Genomic DNA, 6640 nt, shown 5'->3' with positions numbered 1-6640 from the left:
CGGGGTATTCTTTTCACTTGTTATGGTGATCGGTTCATCAGCCAGCTGTGAAACCAGCGCTTCTTCCCCAGACGTGCCTTCAACGGTAGAAGGTTCATCTTCACGGGGAAGAGTGTGCGGAGGAAGGCTGCTGAGCCAGCGCAGTGGGTGGACGTGCACAGCCCTCGTGCCGACCTTTCACGGCAAGAGCCATCTGGACTTCGGAGGAAAACCTGCCTTTGCAGCTGCTGAAGCCAGCCACCACCAAACCCCTCTGTGGGGTCAGTGAACTGAGGGTTGAAGCCTCTCCTGATGTTTCCCGATGGCTGGAATTTACATCCCAAAGTGCTTCCTGGCTTGGCCGGCTGACTGTGCTGCTGAGTGGGTGGCTATGGAGTTGGGAAGTCCTCACCCCATCAGTTAAGGAGTGCAGAGATTTGTGTAAGAAGTTTTATGATTTGTTTTGCTAAATGGATTGTAGATCAAGCATAGAATGTTGTGAGAGGGGTGGAGAGTAAAAAGAAAGAATTCAGTAACTGGAATATTCCCTAGCCTAATCAATACATCTGATAAGTAGCATATATCCTTGGAATGCTAGTATCCAGTACATTGGTCTCCTCAGCCTTTTGCTCTTCCTCCTGCATCACGGAAAAATAACACTCTTAAGATTTTCTGTGGCAGTATATAAAATCAGAATAGTTTTGTCCTTTGGTTTTTAGGTATTTTGATTTCGTGTTTTGCTACAAATTCAGGACTGACTCTTTTCTACTTAGATATGAAAATTGGTATGAACGCTGCAGTGAAAGGGCAGCGAACCTGAGCGACTGAGGGGAATGGATGGGCATGATGGCCGACACAACTGTTTTACTGGGGGGCTTTGGTTGGTTGGTGGGGTTTTTTTTCACTGAACATCTGGCAAAGAGTTGGCAAGTCACCTTCTGGCGCTCTGACCACAAGATATGGTTGGCAGCCTCCGCGGCTGGCACTTGGGGAGGGGAAAGGTAATAGAACCTCCTCGTTGCTCAGCCTTTGGGTAGGCATTTTTCCCAGGCTGGGTGAGTCATGCAGGAGCAGGAGGTCCCTTTGGGGAGCTGCTGGACCTCAATAGGAGCAGCATCTCTGTGAAAGAGGCTTTGCCTGTCGGCTTGCTAACAGCTGAGGTCAGCTGGCATTGCAGGAGCCAACCATGAGGGAAGCGCATGTGGGGTTTTAAGCTCTTGGTGCTCAGAGGTGGCTGTGATGGATCCAGCTGTCTCTGGTGCTTCTGGAGGCACCTGTGCCTTTAGGAGTGGGTGGGCACCCACAGCTCGGCAGCTGGGGACAGCTGTGCTCCTGCAGGCCCTGTTCCTCCCTGGAAAGAGAAGCCAGGCTGCAGCACCTCAGTAGGTGGGTAGGGGTGGCCTAAAGCTTGAAATTCAGCAGAGGCCGGGACCTAGAGGCAGGACTTCGCTTTTGTGGGAGGCAACACTGTTCAACTTGTCTCTGAACACGTCGCATGTCCTCCACGTGGAGGATTTCCTCCAGGTGTGTCTAAACTGGCTTTAACCTGGCGTGCTCTGCTTCCAGCAGCAGCAGTTTAGGCAGGCTTTGCTGCTCCAGGCTCCGACCCCCAGGTATGTGCTCGCTGCCTGCCCCCTCTCCAGAGCACGACGCTGCGTCTTTCCTTCGGTTGCCCAAGACCTACTTAAGCTAATGCTGATATTCCAACCTGTTCTGTGCTTTCGCTGGCAATGTTGACATATCTTCTGTTATATTTTTTGAAGGCATGAAAAAGCCGTTGCCCCACATCTCCAGCTTTCAGAGAGGGGAAAAGTAGTAACAAAAGAAAAACGGTCCTGCTAGTTCCAAGGTAAACATAGATTCGTGTTCAGATGCACGTTCCGTATTGTAGCAGGTCAGCTGGGGAATGCTCCTACCACCATAGTTGAACTCGAACTCGCAGAATAACTGCATTTGGAAGAGATGTCTTGCAGTCTGCTGGCCCAAAGGAGGGACGATCCTGAGGTCATGTCAGGTTGCTCAGGCCTGTGTGCAGTCAGGTTTTGAACATCTCCAAGGGCAGACATCCCACAATCTCTCTGCACGCCCTGTTTCAGTGTTTGGCCATTTCCATTCCACGGAATTTTCTCTTTACATCCAACAGGATTTTTTCTTGCTGCGGTTGGTGCCTATTGTCTCTCGATTTTGCCGTAAACTTTCAAGAAGAGTTGGTGGTCTTCTCTGTCTCCCCCATAAGGTGCTTGCGGACAGCTATAGGATCTCCCTGGAGCCTTCCCCAAGCTGAGCTATTTTCTCAGCCTTTCCTTGTGCATCATGTGCTTCAGCTCCCCCATTTCAGTGGTCCTCCACTGACCTCGCCCCAGGACGTCAGTGCCTGTGCTGGGAAGCCCAAAACTAGACACAGCGTCCAGATGTAATCTCAAACGGCCTCAGAGAGGGGAAGAACCACTCCCCTCGGCCGGCCGGCCGTGCTCCTGCCAGCGCAGTCAGCCCTTTCCATCGCAAGCATGCACTGCTCGCTCACGTTCAACTTGTCTGTCGAGTCCTTTCCCGCAGAGCAGCCTTGCAGGCAGGCGGGACCCAGCTCGTCCTGCAGCACGGGGCTGCTCCACGCCAGGAACGGCACTCTGCCTTTGCTGAGCTCCTAGGGGTCCCTGCCACCCTGCCTGCCGAGGTCCCTCCAAGCAGCCGCTCTGCCCCCCAGCACGCGGGACTGCTTCCCCAGCTGGTGTCCCCAGCCAGCCTCCTGAGGGGTCATTCCTGTCCAGGTCAGTAACAGAGACAAACCAGCACTGGTTCTGCATCTGCCTGCTGAGGAGCGCCATGGTAGCAGACAGCGCTTCATACTGCTGGTGGTGGCCCTCTGCGCCCCACCGCTCAGCCCATTTCCCACCCACACCAAGTCCACCTGTCCCAAGTAGGCAAAAGCCTCCCAAGGCCAAGGTGCAGGCTGCACACTGCCCTGCCCTCGTCTGCAGAGCCGCTCCATCGCAGAGCACGTGGAGGTTGGCCGGCCCCAATTTCCCTTTGGTCAGTCTGTGCTGGCTGTTCCCAGTTGCCTTGTCCTTGGCGTACGTGGACACAGCAAACCAGGAGGGCTTACTGCACAATCTCCCTGGAGGCTGAGGTCCCCAGATGCCTTTTCTTGCCCTTTGTGAAGACAGGCACAACATCTGCCTTTTTTGAGCCATCAGGAACCCCTCCTGACAGCAGGAGCGAGAGCAGCTTTGCAATCACGTTGGCTCCTACAGGTAAATCCCACATGGTCCCATGGACTTGAAAATGCTCAGTTTGCTTCAGGGGTCTCCGGCTCAGTCTTCTGCAGGTGGGTGATGCTCTGTGGCCCCAGGCCCCACTGCTCGGCACAGGGAAACTGAGAACAGACCACGCCAGCAAAGCCCAAGGCGGAGAAGTCATTGAGACCCTCGACCTTTTCCATGCCCTTTGTCACCACATCCTCCTGTTTTGTTCTCCCTTGGGTCCACGTTTTCTTTTGCCTCTCTTCCGCTGCTAACCGATCTGTAGAAGCCCTTCTTGAATCTTCTGGTAATGAGAAACGAACCTGCGCGTTGGTAGTGGATTTTGTTGTTGTTCTTGTTATTGTCTCATCTACATCTGTTTTCCCTGGCATCTAAGTTAAAAAAGCTAATTTTGCTGAGTTGGAGCAGCTGCCACTTCCCACCACAGTAAATTAAGCTTTCAGAAAACCTCATCTTTGGAATTACGGTTCTGATCATAATGTGGATTTTAATAGTCAATTGAGATGCTTATTAAATTATAACACTGTGCATTAGGACTGTTCCTGTACTGCTGGAGCAATCTTGATCATTTAGTTTTTATTAGTTTTGTGATTTAATGAACAGAAAGCATTAAAACTAAAAGCCAAATGCAAAATAGCTGTATAAAAATGTTTTATAAAATTTGGGAAACTGACAGACATAGCTGTAAAAATACTTTGCAAAGACACAGCCCCTCTTAAATGTCATTAATTTTTATAAAGAGATGAATGCCACCATCAGGTTTTTTAACGAAAAAAACTCTCCCTCATTTCTTTTCCTAGGTTCATGAGATTCAGTCTGTACTTTAGTGAAGCTTATCAACAGACTTGAAAATTATTTACCCTGGACTGGTTTGGGGTTGGGATTTTTGGGGGTTGTTTTTTTTGATGTTTGGGGTTTTTTATAAAATTCAGATTAAGATGCAAAGGACAAGGTTTTCACGTGTGTCCACACACTTCTGTTTTTAGAATGCGTGGCTACACCACAGCCAGCCATCATGCCATTGATACCACTGCACAGTTCTCCGCGCTGCAGCCCGGAGTGGTGCCAGCAACACCCAAGATCAATCTTTTTATGTATTAAAGTTTGATCATGGACTGTATTATCATCAGGGTACAAATAAAGGGCAGTCACCTCAGCCTCCTGCTCCTCCGTGCCAAGGTGGATGAGGTAACCATCCATACGATGGATGTGATATATATATGTGATATAACCAGAGTTACTGGTTTTTTGAGGCTCTTCTTGTTTAAAAATGCATATGTATTTATATATATATATGTAGGTCAGTGTATATTGTGTATGTATAAAAGCATCTTAGTTCCCAAACTCCTAATCATGACAGCAAAATGACTAACTACTTTTTGGGGGATTTTTTAAGTTTGAAAGACACCTTTTCATTAGATGCTGTCAAACACATACCAGCGGAAGAAACACCAACACTGCAAATGGGTCTGTCAGAACTGGCATGTATAGTATTGCTATGCTTTATCTTTTTGATGGGATTCTTACCTGAATTTTGAAACAGATTAAGATCTATTGAGAATCCTGTTTCAGTTTGCATTGTGAAGTCAATTGCAGCATATATCCGAATTATAAATAGACCTTTCTGTGCAGTTATGACTTCAGTAATAAAACTGTTACTCTAGTTGCCTTTTTTCCCTTTCCCTCCCCTCTCATTTGAACTTGATTTGAGGAACTTCTATTAACTTTCTGTTTACCTATGACTAAGAGTTTTCCTGTAGCTCAGGAGTCAAAGGTCTAATTTTGTTGGCAAATTAGGGCTGGGTGCTGTCATAGTGCCTGTACACTTGCCTCTGACTACACAAAATCCTTTTGAGAGGGTGTTTTTTTTCTGGGTTCCTAACCTTGTTTGTCCCACTTTTGTGAAGAGCCTATGTTTTGTTGTAGCCCCTGAAGGGAGTGACTCCACTGAGCGCACGTGGAACCACTGACCATGAGAGCCGTAAATGGGAATGCTCCCCAGTCCAGGCAGCTGCCACAATAAACCTGCTCCTGTACATCTTTACTTAAATCATTGGGAGTTTTGCCACTGAGTTTTAAAGGAAATCAGCTTTTAGGTTTCAGGTTAAGTTCAGAAGCACTTCCTATCCATGCCTTGGCTTCTGTTTATCTGTAGCACTAACATGAAGCTTAGTATACTGATGGCTGAGTTTCTGATCCATCAACATGTCACCTGGGATTCCAGCAAAACCTGTTGCAAAATGGAGTTCAGCTTCCTAAAGTAGCTGTGATGCAGAGTCTTGATGCACACCGTATCGTCCTGAGACCACCTGGAGCAACAGGGGACTTGCTCTTGGTGGTGCATCTTTGGGAGCAGGGCCTAGCAGGACTGCTTTTGCCTTTCTGATCTCCCTGCACAACCTCATGACACCCTCACAGCCCCCCCGAGCTGCCTGCCCCTTCTCCCAAAGGCCACAAACTCTCCTTTTCCCCTTGAGTTCCCCCCAAAGCTCTCTGTGCAGCTGGGCTGGCCTCCTTCCCCCTGGCTTGTCCTTCGGCACGTGGGGACAGCCTGAATGGCATGAATGGACCCCCTTGGCACATGGAAAGGGGAAAGATGAAGGACAGCCCATTCCAGCAGCACCTGCTGCACCACGTAGGGCTTGGGGGATGAACTGGCTGTCACACCGCTGGCACAAGCTAGTCTGGACTGCGACACGGGGGCTGAAGTCCGCTCTGCAGGAGTGGTGAGGCTCTGCGGCACGGTAGCAACAGGGTTATGCAAAGATGATGAAAATCATCTTCTGAACTGTGCTGCAGGTCTTAGTTATGGGGCTGTTTTCAATCCCTTAACATTCTTCTCCTTGAACGTTTCAGCTGATGCACTCACAATGTTAATTAAGGCAGGTAACAGTGTGCTAAGGACAGTGTACACTGAACACGCCACTTTTAAGCATATTCCAGCTTCAGAGAAACACCAAGCCTCCACAGCTTATTTTTTTGCAACCTTTATTTGCAGCTGCCTGTTTTTTACGCTTCTTCCCTCTTTCCCTGCTCCAGGTTTTCCCCTCTGGACTTTCTCTTCCTCCCTTCCCACCTCCCCTGGTGCTGCACTGACTCCTCTTGCTCCTTCCCCTCCTTTCCTCCTCCAAAGCAGCAGAGCTGTCCCAAAGGCTGGACAGAGAGGCCACCGGCACAACTCCCTGCCCTGGCGCGGTTCTGGTGCAGGCTGCAGACATCCCGCATCTCCGTCAGTGCCAACGAGGCACTCGGGGAACACGCTCCACGTGTGACAGCTCCGGGGTGACAGCAGGGCAATACAAATCTCTCCAGACCGCTCCACGGAAGGCTGAGGCGAGCTCTGACGGTCTTCTTCGAGACGGGAGATGAAGAAAATACCCCGCTGGCCTCGGCTGTGGCCT

Source organism: Falco cherrug, chromosome 5 (genome assembly GCF_023634085.1).
Source record: "Falco cherrug isolate bFalChe1 chromosome 5, bFalChe1.pri, whole genome shotgun sequence".
Taxonomy (NCBI): domain Eukaryota; kingdom Metazoa; phylum Chordata; class Aves; order Falconiformes; family Falconidae; genus Falco; species Falco cherrug.
This window is presented reverse-complemented; position numbering follows the sequence as displayed.